Genomic DNA, 14,860 nt, shown 5'->3' on the forward strand with positions numbered 1-14,860 from the left:
AACAAAGAGAGAGGGCATATCTGTAAAAAGAGAGAGAGAGAGAGAGAGAGAGAGAGAGAGAGAGAGAGAGAGAGAGGGGGAAAGAGACAGATGAGAGAGAGAGGGCATATCTGTAAAAAGAGAGAGAGAGGAAAAGAGACAGATGAGAGAGAGGGCATATCTGTAAAAAGAGAGAGAGAGAGAGAGAGAGAGAGAGGGGGAAAGAGACAGATGAGAGAGAGAGGGCATATCTTCAACCTACTCAGGAAGCTCTTCAACAAGATTGTGTGTTTGATTAAGTAAGCGAGATAAATATAGCTGTGAATATGGCGGAGGCAGCAGCCTTCAGCACACACACACACACACACAGGAAGCAGGGCAGCAGCTTTCAGCATACACACAGGAAGCAGGGCAAGATATAGAGTGGCCTTTCCTTCACCTCCACCATGGTGACCACAGGCTCCTACTGTCAGCAGAATGCCAGAGACACTAGATTCACCACCATCATCATCATCATCATCATCATCATCATCACTGAATCAGCCTCCCCTCACTACACAGCTCTGCTCCTCACAACAGAACAAGACACAACTGAAGGAGTCCAGTGTGACATCATCCAGGAAGATGGGAGTCATCAACTGGATTATTTTCTTGCAGAATTACACTTAACACACTGCAACTCAAGGTGTTGTGCAAATTTCTTCCATCAGGAATGGTATACAGTGAGGAAAGCATTCCTCAGTCCATTTTATGCATTACAATGAGCCTGTCCTCTGATTTCTGCCTCTACTTGCCCTAACCCCTGTAAATAATTGTGGTATACTGCTGACTGACGGTATGGTGGAATTGTGCTTGTAGAATGACAAAGACAGTCTTGGAACTCGGCAACGTGCAACATCCTCTAATTAGATGAATCCACAACCGCAGAAGATGTCATGAAACATCATGTTTGACGTCTTAGTGCTGACAAGACACTTCAACAGCTTGCTTTATATGTACAGTATAGTCTCTATCAATAATCCAATATCCTAAAATGTTGGAGAGGAGGGGATCAGTGAATACATTCATTATGGTGAGCAAGCATACTGCACAAGATATCTTATAAGACACAAACCTATCTTCCTGTTAGTATAGTTTAGATCACATAACATGAAAAAAATCATAAAAAATACTCTGTATCCCGGCCTCACATGTCTTTGTTTCAGATACTGAATGCGTTGAGAGTTAGAACAGGACTGAAGTCTGTAAGATTTGGCATCAATCTTAAGGAGAGGAGCCTCGTGGGCTTGTTGACTGACGGGTAGGTGAAGAGAAAGAAACCAGTGATGAGAGAGAGACATTGATTTCCGGTTCAATCAATGAGCCTCCGGCGTGCACTGTGATTCGTTCAATCCTAATCGGGGGATTAAGTTCAAAGCTCCTTCATCCTTGTCTTGCGATGCCATTGCATCAGTGTAGTGTGTACAATCTATACAAAGAGCTGTCGTATGGTTGAATTTAGGGATGATTCCAAGCTAGCGGCGCAGCAACACAGCAACATCCACACCATTTTTCACCATGTGAAAAAAACCAAACCAAAATCAAAATCAAATCAAATCAAATTTTATTTGTATAGCGCATTTCTTACAAGATGCAACTCAATGCGCTTCACACAATGAAAATGTTCAGTCAATCAGTCAATCAATCAATCAATACTGACAGAGCCGCGAGCAGGCAAAAGTAAAAAACCTGTATACTATGTAGCCAGGAAAAAATTCCCTTGCAGCCCTCTACCAATAGAGCGACTACTAGCCAGTTTGCTTACCAGTACCCAGCGGTCCCCCAGGGGAGGCCAGGACCACCGGCACAAAGCAAGCAAGCAAGGGCAAAAACCTGTACACCATGTATCCAGGAAAAATTCCTTGCATATTATCGGCGTACACACTGTCCATAAATTTTGTGTTGGGTGAATTGACTTCTTTTTTTTTAAGGTTATTTTTTTCAGAGTAGGTAAGTCCCACTCATATTTTTCATTTTATTGGATAGAGATAGTGAAGGTAGACAGGAAAGTAGGGAGGAGAGGGAATGTCAGCAGGGTATGAGCCGGATTCGAACCCATGCCGACATGGGCATGTGTGCACTGTAGACCGCGGTGCTAGACCACTGGACCACCCCAGGCCACAGACATTTAAGGAAAATGTGTAAGAAAACGAACACGATGACATGAAGACACACTAAGGGGGTGAACACTTGAGCACCTCAGAGTTTTCCTGTCCACGCTGGACCAGTTTGACTGACGGAGACCGAGCCAGGGCCTCCTCTTGTGAAACCAAAAGTGCACATGAACTAAAGACGAAAAAAAACAGAAGACAAAGAAACAAAAACAACTGTACACGTTAAACTAAAGTCAACATTGAGATGAATTACTTGGAGGAGCTTTTTTTAATGAATGTTGATATAATGATGCAGAGAAGAAAGAGCCTGTGTGTTTTAACAACCTTTCCACCGCTTTTCTCATGACATCATGGCTTTGTCGGCGTTTTACGAGGGGGCTATAAAAAAGGCAGCCCTCGGCATCCCCAGTCAGTCCACAAAACACTGTAAAACTGAGCTTACCTTCCACAACAGAAGTCCTCCCACCAACATTTGGGTACTAACGATGGTAAACTCTGTGTAACGATGGGAAGCCTTGGATGTAACCGGATGTATTTGAGCATTGCTTTGGAAATGCTGCCGAATACAAACTTCAGTCTCAAAACTAAAGATTATCAGCTTGTGTCTGTAGTGCGCTTCTCACCAGCAGATGTCCTCACCGCTACACTGAAACCATGGAGACCCCAGAAATCACACACAGCAGTGTGTACAGTGATGCATTCTTTTGGCTCTACACTCCAAAAGTTTGGATTTGAAATCAAACAGCTTTCTGTGACTCTCAGGTTTTATTTGATGGCATTTGTGTACACATTTCACCATTCCGAAATGACAACACTTTTTATGCATAGTCCATATTTCAGGGTACCCAAAATTGATGGGACAGATTTATTTGATCAAATGTCCAAATTAAGTAGCCTACCGTACTCATGTTTAGTATTTGGTCTTTGTATTTGCTTGCTCTGCCAGGCCGGTACTGCAGCCATTAATTTTTATTATTTTTAAATATTTTTTTTGCCTACAATCTTTAAAGAAAAAATGCTCAATTGGATTTAAATCTGATGAGTGACTTGGCCAGTGAAGAACTTTTAACGTTTCATCTGAAAAACTCCCTAGTTACTATGGCAGTATCTTTTGGGCCACACTTTACTCTTGCCATCACGCTGGTACATGTTAATCTGTTTCTCATGTGTCCACAATACCTTTTTCCAGACCTCTGCAGTCTTGCTGCCTTGTAGTGTAGCCTCTGTAGTTGTGTAGTGAGGTCTTCTGCAGGTAGCAGTCTCTGACACAGTCTCACTCTGGAGAGTGTTCATGGTCTGTGGGACAGTTTTTTTTTATTTTTTATTAATCATTATCATAATCATCTACTGTAGAAGTCTTCCTTGGCCTACCAGGCCGTTTGTGATCAGCTCACCAGTACTTTCTTTCCTTTTAATGATGTTCCACACTGTTGATTTTGATAGTTTTAAGGTTTAATGTTTTTTATTTAATGATATTTCAGCCTCATAATGGTTTCCCGGATATTCATTGATGTCTCTTTGGTCTTAATGTTGACAGAGACCAATAGCAGCTTCCAAAGGCAAAGGCAAAACCTATAATCAATACTAGACATTGAGAGTTCTCTTACGACTGCACAAATGATGTGGCGGAACACAGAACCAGAAACACCCGTCAAGCCAAGCGTCCCATCACTTTTGGGTACCCTGAAATAGGGGGAGTATGCATACAAAGTAATTTTGGAATCGTAAAACCAATTATGTACACAAATACCATAAAATAAGAGCTGAGCATCTCTAAGAGTCATTGTTTAAGGACTATAATAGAATATAATAGTCTAATAGCCATTGTTTAATTTTATTTATTTACATTTCTTTTTTAAGAATTTCTTTTCTCTGTGAACGTCAAACCGACTGTGTTTTAGGTTTTGGATTGGCAGGGTAAAATGTTTCTTTGAAATAACCCACTCCATAACTAGTGTTGTTCCGATACCATTTTTTGATCCCGATACCGATCCCGATACCTGACCGTGCAGTACTTGCCGATACCGAGTACCGATCCGATACCACGGCGTTTGAAAAAAAAAAAAAAATCAGTCTGTACAGTTTGCAGACGTGAAGTGGCCAGTGGGGAATGCTTGAAGTGGCCGATGATCTTTCTCCCATTGGCCAGCGCGTCGCACACACTCCGCTGTGACAGTAGGCCTTCCTGCACCACTAATGCATGTGTGTTCTGTGTTCTGCATATGTAAACAATTCAAACAAACATAGAGAAAACTTCTCCTCGGGAGAAGGAAGGAGGCAGGAAGTACCTGCCGCACGGAGACAGACAGACAGACAGACAGACAGACAGACAGACAGACAGACAGACAGACAGACACAGACAGACAGACAGACAGAGAGAGAGAGAGAGAGAGAGAGAGAGAGAGAGAGAGAGAGAGAGAGAGAGAGAGAGAGAGAGAGAGAGAGAGAGAGAGAGACACGGAGAGCCACAACAGCAGATCCCGAAAGGGGGTGTGGCGCGGAGACGGAGCCGAGAACTATCCCGAAAGGGGAACAGCTGGGCGGGACTCGGAGAAGCGGCCGCGCGGACATTATTATTATTATTTGAACTCTCTCCAGCACGCCGGTGGCGGTGCTAGACTGTGCAACCGAAATAAATATCGATTAAGGTCGATATGTTTTTCCTGTAAAATGTGTCCTATCTTGGCTGTGGGTTGTATCGCTTTAAGCGGAGTGGCGTAGTCTATGTCTGAGGGCTGCGTTGGTAAAAGTCGCTCTGGGAAACTGATCGGCACTCGTAGAACGCCTCTTGTCCAATCGGATTCCTCGGTCCGTTTATGACGTCGGAGCCCAGTGTGCGCTCCGGCGCTCTCAGGGGGACTTTCCGAACGTTGCCCCGGTAGCATAGCTTAGCTTGGGCTCTGAGCAGCTGGAAGGGACAGCAGGTTACCTGAGGTGAGCCTCGCTGCTCCACCGCTCCTCTCCTCGACAACCACAGTTGCGTGTTTGTTTTTCCGCGATAGTGAAAGTTTGGTATCGGGTGTTATATATTTGTTAGTACTCGCCGATACCGATACCAGCATTTTTGTGCGTATCGGTGGCCATGCCGATACCAGTATCGGTATCGGAACAACACTATCCATAACACTGGTTCCAACTAAGCATTTTACACATCACATTTCTACTCACTACATGGTTCAAATCATTACATGATCATTGTTATGTTAGATTTAGAAAGTGCTATATTCTGCCTGCTAGGATTTGACAGAAGTGCTAAATGCTGGTTGGGTTTTGAGTGGGTTCTGATAAGGACTCTTAGAGAGGGGGGCTCGCTGCTTGGCAGCATGGCTTTGAGTGGGCCTCAGACAGAGGAGTGTTAGCTGCTTGCCTGGCTTTGAATGTGGAGGAGGCCAAGCCGGCTCCTGCTAACCTGGCTTGCCATGTCCTTAACACTGGCCAAAGAATCAACTGCATGAGTTCAGTTGCCCAGTAGAAGAACTTAAGAGAGACACTGGAAACAGGTAATACACTGTGCTTACAGTAGGCTACCTTCTTACTAGTACCCCACATTCTTCTGAAACTACATGTGTGATGCTGGACGCACACAGTCATTCATTGTTTTAGCAGATTAGTATGTGATGATGTATTTACGACTGTATGAACCCGTTTACAAACCATATTGTCACATGTCACGGCTGGCTTGCATGCGGCCTGCTTCAAGTTTGTAAAGGTAGAGGAATGCAGTGGCTTCACGAATGAATCATTAGGCCCTGAGCCATAGTGATGGGGTACAATCAACACCGCGGAATGTGAATTGCTGAGTCCTTCCTCATCTGCTGCTGCTGTTACATGTAGCAAAGTATCTCAATAGATCAGATACAGGTGGGCACTGTAGGTCTACACAGCTTTAATCAGCTTGTTCAATCTAGTATCAAGCAGGGATCTGATCCTCATTTACAATAACCTTTTGGCAGTTCCGTAGCAGAATCGGACCGCCTCAACGCCTCGGAGATCAGATGAGATATGTTCTTAATTCTCACCGAGATAAGACCACGACTTTACATCCACTCTGAGGCAGGCCACAGCAAGTCAAAACAAAACAAGGCCTTTCACTTCTAGGTGGTAAGAGCATATTTATACAACCCGTCAGTCAACCTGATGACGATCTTGTTTTTCAAACAAATGCTACGGTCATGACTCATATAAAAAAAACTTGAATCTCTTAGTACATGAGCCATTGTGAATGATTTTCACATCACTGATATCATGTCTGACTCCCCAGTAAGCAGTGTGGAGTCATTCAGATTCCTGGGGACAATCATTTCACAGGACCTCAGGTGTGAGGAGAACATCACCTAGGCCTGTAACAATTATAGAATAATTGCCTAATGTCAATTATTTGACGTGATCGCGGTTTTCTCTCTGAACCGCGGTCAAAGCATTTAAAAAATGTTTTATGTTTCATTCCATATTCATGGTCATACTTTTGTTTGCATCCATCAAACACGTTTCCAATGGCTGCATGCGCCTGTAGCGAGACAGAACAGTAGCTATCCTATCAGAGGACACCCCGCTTGCATTGATTTACAGTTGAACATCAAGTCGGCTTTCGAACATTAAAAGTCCACACCTGATTCGGCAAACAGAGAGTAGCCTACATGGTAGAGAGATGGAGCTTATTGCAAAACGTAACACGACTGCACCGTTATGGGATCATTTTGGATTCAAGCCAAACCAGAGGGTAGAACCTGCAAATTTGGAAGAGCCGGATCTGTAAGAAAACAGTCGCTGTCAAAATTGCTAACACAACCAATTCAAAACAACACCTCAAAAGTCATCATCCCACCCAATTTGCAGTCAAACAAAACAAGTCATAAACCGCTGCAGTGGCTGGTCCCTCCCGGCAACTGGGTCTTGCTGAGTTGTTAAGCCGACGCGGCCATTCAATACAGCGGAGAAGCCAGCATTTAAGGTCATGCTGTACTCTTTTTGATGGCCAATAGGAGCAAAACGTACATCTCCAAAACGGCAATTCCAAATTTGTAAGAGAAAGTGAAGGGTGACATTCTCAATGATTTAAAAAACATTCCCTTCTACTCTGCTACAACTGACATGTGGTCAAGCTCAAACAACATGACTCCCTATGAGTCTGACCTCCACTACAGACAAACATGACTCCCTATGAGTCTGACCTCCACTACAGCCATGACTCCCTATGAGTCTGACCTCCACTACAGCCATGACTCCCTATGAGTCTGACCTCCACTACAGCCACTACATGACTCCCTATGAGTCTGACCTCCACTACAGCCACTGATTGGACTCTGCAGACTAGGTGCTTAGAAACCAGATATGTACCTGAGAATCACACTGCTGATACACTTGCAGAGGCCCTTGTGTCAAACAATTAAATGGTAAATGGGTTGACTTATACAGCGCCTTATTCCAAAGAGCTTTACAATGGCCTCTCATTCATACATTCACACATCAATGGCGGCAAGCTACCATGCATGGCGCCAGCCCGCTCATTGTTAGCAATTTGGGGTTCAGTGACAATTATATTGTCAATGGCAATTATTTCTGAGATACTTAATTGTGCAGCAAAATGTGGAATTATAACAGGCCTAACATCACCTCCACCATCAAGAAGGCCCAACAGAGGATGTTCTTATAGTGGCAGATGAAGAAATTCAATATGCTGCAGAAAGTGATGGTCGAGTTCTACATGTCCATCATTGAGTCCATCCTCAGCTCATCGATCACCGTCTGGTTCGTTGTCTCCACCGCCAAGGGTAGAGGCTCTTGCTGTTTCACTCCAGGACCAGTAAGAGAGCAGGGAAGATCATCGCTGATCCCTCCCACCCTGGTCACCACCTCTTCCAAAGTCTCCCATCTGGAAAAACCACGCGCCACCTGAACAATTTCTTCCCCATGGAAGTGGGCCTCACAAACAAGCCCCCTGCCTCTCACTGACTCTGGGACTTGCTCTATGTAGCTAGAAGAAAGAATGCCTATCATCTGTCTCTGGAGCACCTGCCTTGCTGTTTAATCAATAGGTAGCTTGTTGCTAAGGAGAGGTTACTTATCTGAACCACACAACTTCTAATCTATTGTTCCAAGAGAGAAACCGTTGGAGTTAGTATCAGTGCCAATACAGATGGCCTCAGATCAAACTCTGTCGGTACAAAATAGAGACCAATTTCAGTGCTACACAGTTGAGACATTGACAATCAATATCATCACATTCTTAGAAGCAATCTGCAATTGGTACAGTACATACATTTTGGGACTTTTAAATGAATGATATGTATACATATATACAGGTGCATCTCAAAAATTATATCATGGAAAAGTTATTTTATATAGTTAAAATAAATGTTATTCAAAGAGTGAAACTTCTAGATTCATTACACATGTAGTGAAATATTTAAAGCCTTTTTTGTTTAAATGTTGATGATTACAGTTTACAGTTAATGAAAATCTAAAATCCAGTATCTGAAAGTATTCGAATAGGCCTATTACATAAACCCAATCAAAAAAAGGATTTATAATACAGAAATGTCGACCTTCTGAAAAGTATGTTCATTTATGCACTTAATACCTGGTCGGGGCTCATTTTGCAGAAATGACTGCATCAATGCGGCGTGGCATGGAGGCAATCAGCCTGTAGCACTGCTGAGGTGTTATCGAAGCCCAGGTTGCTTTGATAGCGGCCTTCAGCTCGTCTGCATTGTTGGTTCTGGTGTCTCTCATCTTCCTCATGACAAGATAGGTCAGGCGAGTTGGATGGCCAATCAAGCACAGTAATACCACAGTAATTTAACAGTTACTAGTAGTTTTGGCACTGTGGGCAGCTGCCAAGTCCTGCTGGAAATCAGCATCTCCATAAAGCTTGTCAGCAGATGGAAGCATGAAGTGCTCTAAAATCAACACCAGCAGATGACAAGGCACCCCAAATCATCACTGACTGTGGAAAGTTCACACTGGACTTCAAGCAACTTGGATTCTGTGCCTCAACACTCTTCCTCCAGACTCTGGGACCTTGATTTCCAATAGGCAATATTTACTTTCATCTGAAAAGAGGACTTTGGACCACTGACCAACAGTCCAGTTCTTTTTCTCCTTAGCCCAGGTAAGACTCTTCTGACCTTGTCTCTGGTTCAGGAGTGGCTTGACACTAGGAATGCGACACTTGTAGCCCAGTTCCTGGGTACGTCTGTGCATGGTGACTCTAGATAAGCTGACTCCAGCCTCCAGTCCACTCCTTGTGAAGCTCCCCCAAGTTCTTGAATTGGCCTTGCTTGACAATCCTCTCAAGGCTGCGGGCATCCCTGTTGCTTGTGCACCTTTTCCTACCACACCTTTCCCTTCCAGTCAACTTTCCATGGATATGCTTTGAAACAGCACTCTGCGAACAGCCAGACCTTTCAGCAATGACCTTCTGTGGCTTATCCTCCTAGTGCAGGGTGTCAATGAGTGTCTTCTGGACAACTGTCAAGTCAGCGGTCTTCCCCATGATTGTGGTTGTGTGTACTGAACCAGACTGAGAGATTTAAGGCTCAGGAAACCTTTGCAGGTGTTTTAAGTTAATTAGCTGATTAGAGCTCTTCTCAGGACTGTGTGTGAGTCTAGAATATAGAACATTTTCACAGAAATATTATATTTTTTATAGATCATTTTTAATATTTTGAGATACTGGATTTTTGATTTTCATTTGGTATAAGCTGTAATCATCAACATTAAAACAAAAAAGGCTTGAAATATTTCACTTTATGTGTAATGAATCTAGAATATATGAAAGTTACACCTTTTGAATTAAATTACGGAAAATAATGAACTTTTCCACGATATTCACTGTTTTTGAGAATCACCTGTATATCTTACCCTACCAGAATCCCAAATATATTCTGTCGGCTTGTTTTATTCCAGTGTTTGTAAACAATGTAATTATAAACAAACACGGTATAGCTTCAAAACATGGTTAAAATTACAATTTTGATGTCATGGCTGGTCAGTCTTTGCATCCACATCTCTGTCTATGAATTTGAGAGTGGTTGTACAGTATTTCTCCAGCCCTGTCCCTCAGCTGTTTGTCAACAAAGTGGTGGGGAGCCCGCTGTTGTTTGAATTACAGATTGCACCTTTAATGCAGTATAGAAGGGAAACCGGACATTCACAATGCCAGTCCTTCTCCTCAGAAAGTAGAACAGGCTCATCATGTCACTGCTCGCCTATGGCTTCTCATGGAACATTTCACATTGATCAAGCTTTCACACAAAGGCCTAGCTTTACATCATCACGTTATGATGTGCAGTATGTAAGCTCTGAGCTCCATACTATGTGGTCCTATTCCCACAGAGATCAAAGGGTCAAATATTAGAAAAGATTACCTGGTTTTATTTGTCTGTCCCCTGTTTACACAGGCCTTGATTGACCAGGATTCACACGTCTCACCCCGCTTAGACACATCACCTGTCTCACCCTGTGTAGACACATCACACGTCTCACCCCGCTTACACACATCACCCGTCTCACCCCGCTTACACACATCACCCGTCTCACCCCGCTTAGACACATCACACGTCTCACCCCGCTTACACACATCACCCGTTTCACCCCGCTTACACACATCACCCGTCTCACCCTGCTTACACACATCACCCGTCTCACCCCGCTTACACACATCACCCGTCTCACCCCGCTTACACACATCACCCGTCTCACCCTGCTTACACACATCACCCGTCTCACCCTGCTTACACACATCCCCCGTCTCACCCCGCTTACACACATCACCCGTCTCACCCTGCTTACACACATCACCCGTCTCACCCTGCTTACACACATCCCCCGTCTCACCCCGCTTACACACATCACCCGTCTCACCCTGCTTACACACATCACCCGTCTCACCCTGCTTACACACATCACCCGTCTCACCCCGCTTGTACACATCACCCGTCTCACCCTGCTTACACACATCACCCATCTCACCCCGCTTACACACATCAGTGCAGTGTAGTTAAAGTTGGAGGGGCAGGGTTGAGGAGGAGGGGCACAGGACATTCACACAGACCACAGACGCATTACCACGACCTTACCGGTCACATGACCAGGTCTGGAACAGGAAAGGATAGAGCAGCAAAAACTTGTCCCAGCTCAGTTTATACCCATATTGTAAATTACCCCCAAAATATTCCAGTGTGTTCTAGATGAACATACCGGTAGTCCTAAACTTCGCAAAACTAAACTAAGTAAACTCCCTTACATTATCTGTAACAAATGTAATGAATAGAATTAAGATTAGCAATTGTGTTACCAAGATTACAGAGTCTAGCTTTAATGTGCTGAAGCACAGTAGAACATAATATCATGATGTAGAGACATGTATTTGTCAGACATACTGTACAGTGGTGTAATACTGATTGAGAGGTTTTACAGTCAGTTGCTAGACTGGAGAAACAGATACGATTGAGAACAACATCAAGCTCTTAGACATGCCCTAGTTTTGCCCTGTGTCTTCCATGTTGGTTTGTCAGTTGCAAATAGATGACTCCCTCAGAGTGACGGTCAGTGGTGTGAGAACAGTAGCCGGGGGTTGTTTCACTACTCTGATGTCAGCTGGCATTAGTGGGAGCCCTTTCTTTTACAGTCCTTTAAAGATAAAGCATGTCATTTTATGCTTTGCTGCCCTCTTTGGCCACAGTGAACATCTGAAAATGTAAATATGCTACGTTTATCAAATAGTGGAAAATATGTGTTTCCTTGTAAACAAACAAAATTAACAGGTTTGGACCAAAACGGTGCTCTTCACTCAACATTCTGTATCATTCCTTGATAAAAGAAAGAATTTGATCACATTTGATCCCTACTGATTTATCGTGGCCATTTAGCACTCATTTCTTATTTCCAATATTGCTTCTTCAATATTTTCCACTTATGGTTTGCGAGTTGTTTCCAAGAACTCAGTAGTATCTTTGTCCCTCACGTCAATTTTAAAATGTATTTTGTGTCAATTTCACAATATTTTCCTACCAGTAACACCAATTAGGCCTAAGTATTTAATAACTTTGCTTTCTGTAATTTCAAGCACTGTAATAGAATGTGTTATTGCAACAGGTGGGGTAGAGAGTCTGGCACCTGTGCTGTGCTGTACTGTGTATTGCATAAGCACTACCTGAGCCACCACCCCCCAGTCTCCTTCTCTTGGTTGATTGACGGCTCTGTACTGAAGGAGCAGGTGTTTCTGGAATACTAATCTCAGATATCTATTAAAATTAATTTCAAGATTATCTGTGAAATATTTGTCGGACATCTAATTTCTGGAGGAGGTACCTTAAATAGCGCCTTATTACAAGCAGTCTGGCCTCTCATTCACCCATTCACACTCACATTCACACACCAATGGAAGCAAGCTAGTGAAGCTACTATGCAAGGCACCGGCCTGCTCATTGGGGAACATTTTGGGGTTCAGTGTCTTGCCCAAGGACACCTCAACACGTGGACAGGAGGAGCCGGGGATTCAAGCACTGACCTTGCAATCATTAGACGCCAGCTCCAGTGCCCTCCATAAGTATTGAAAAGAGGATGCATTTTGTCTTATTTAGTTCTATACTCCAACAGTTTGAATTTTTAATAAAACAATTACTATGGGGTCAAAGTAGAGATTCTCAGCTTTAATTAAATGTTTTTTTTTTCTTCATATTGGTTTCACCATTTAGGAAGCATTACATTTGTTTTTAAACATACTCCCCCTATTTCAAGGCTAAAATAATACCATGTCCAAATGTTTAGTATTTGGTCGACAATCCTTTGCATGGAATAGCAATGCAAAGGAATTTGAATTTGGAGGCATTATGCTTGTACTCGAGCAGACAATTATGTTTCTGTACAGTATATTTTATGTGGACATTATATGATTTCCAATACTTTTGGAGCCCTAAAACAGGTGGAGAATGTTTACAACATTTTATATTTTCTAAATGGTGAAACCAATATGAAAGAAAATTAATGCTGAGAATCTCTACTTTGACCCCATAGTAAATGTTTGATTTCAAACTGTTGGGCGTATAGAACTAAAAGAAGACAGAAACCACCAGATCAGAATGAGTAGAACAATGTAACAATATTAACATACATTTAAGAATTTGGAGTTAGGGTTAGACTTTCAATAACACCCTGAACAAACCTCATCACCACTTATCTGATCTGCACAGATTCGATGTATCTGAACAGGCTGAACAGGCACATTAGCGGTAAACCCTTTGGAGGCTGGTCTAAATTGAAACAAATCCTTTCTAATTGTGATGATTCTCTTAGCCATAAAGAGAAAGGTTGCTAGGCACAGACTGCGGTATCTATGGTAACTGCAGACTCCCCTGAACGGGGGTCCCAAGGGAAGGCACGGAGCTTGTGAACTGACAACCCTTTCCTTGGACACAGTCAGCGGCCTGGACAGCTAAATAAAGACAGAGGAAACTGATCATGCAAACAGGGGGTTTCCACCCACTTCAAAGAACAAAATAACAACACTGCAGCCATTTCACTAGCACAACAAAATAAGTGCCATAGGCATGAACAGATCCTCACACACAGTAACAGTAACTAAGGGGTGGACATGTTGACCATTGGTCACTGAAATTAATTAGCATATTGATAGATACAGCAACACTTGACTTATTATTCAAAGACATGTATTTAATGCTCTGTGGTTTAAATTCACTACACTATTGACAATGACAATGATCACACTGAATCCACTATGACAGCACTAATGTGGATATATAGTTTGTAACACTAATGAATGTTTATATTAAATATGAATGTTTATATTAAAGCCTGTCTCCTCCAGGCTGGACTACTGCAATGCACTCCTCATTGGGATTCCTAGTAACTGCCTCCAGAAACTCCAATACATCCAGAACAGCGCTGCTAGGATCCTGATGAGGGTGCGCAAATATGATCACATCACCCCCATCCTCACTTCACTGGCTCCCCGTCTTACTCAGGATAGAGTTCAAGGTCTCCCTCCTCACACACCAGTGCATACAATGGGGGAAATAAGTATTGAACACATCAATATTTTGTCCAGTAAATGTATTTCCAATGAGCCTATTCAAGTGAAATTTGCACCAGACTTTGGTGTCAACTCAAACAATCCAGACAAAAAAATCAAAACATTAAAGTCCATATGTAAATAAAGTTATGTGGAATAAAGTGGAATGAAACAGGAAAAAAAGCACTACACCACAGCAAGGAAAGTCAAGGAGCCAACTGAAAACCATAGCCTAATTAGGAGGCAACTCTACCTCCAATCTGTGCTAATTAATGTCAGCTGGGTTAGAATATATTGAGGGGCTATAAACGTTTTTTGTTTTGTTACCAAGGTGCCACACAACAAACATTCAGGAAAACATGAAAATGGAATTGGCTACAGATGTATTTCACAACTTCTGAATCTTCCAGTAAGCACCATTGGGGGCAGGTTCTAATCAGGGAGTCAGAAGGATACTTGTTCTCACATGAAAGTCTGAATCGAGACCCGGAGCAAGTGGATGAGTTAAAATAGAGCCTTTTTGAAAATCGTATCATCTCGCGACCCCTCCCATTTTTGGGGGCGACCCCCAGAGGGGTTGTGCCTCCCAGTTCAAGAACCGCTGGTCTAAAACACCATACAGACACCATGCTAACAATCCTACACCTATCATGACAGTATCCCCTTCAAGACATTTTTAAAAAGTAACTTATTA

General features: G+C 42.9%; 1 protein-coding gene across 1 annotated transcript in view; it reads right to left on the reverse strand.

The window, feature by feature from the left end:
* nalf2 (NALCN channel auxiliary factor 2) overlaps positions 1 to 14,860 on the reverse strand; it is a gene marked incomplete at both ends in the record, with an annotated part of 31,171 nt that overhangs the window by 1,311 nt on the left and 15,000 nt on the right. The window lies entirely within an intron of this gene.

The sequence above is a fragment of the Nansenia antarctica genome, assembly GCF_963989245.1.
Source record: "Nansenia antarctica genome assembly, chromosome: 4".
NCBI classification, from domain to species: Eukaryota; Metazoa; Chordata; class Actinopteri; order Argentiniformes; family Microstomatidae; genus Nansenia; species Nansenia antarctica.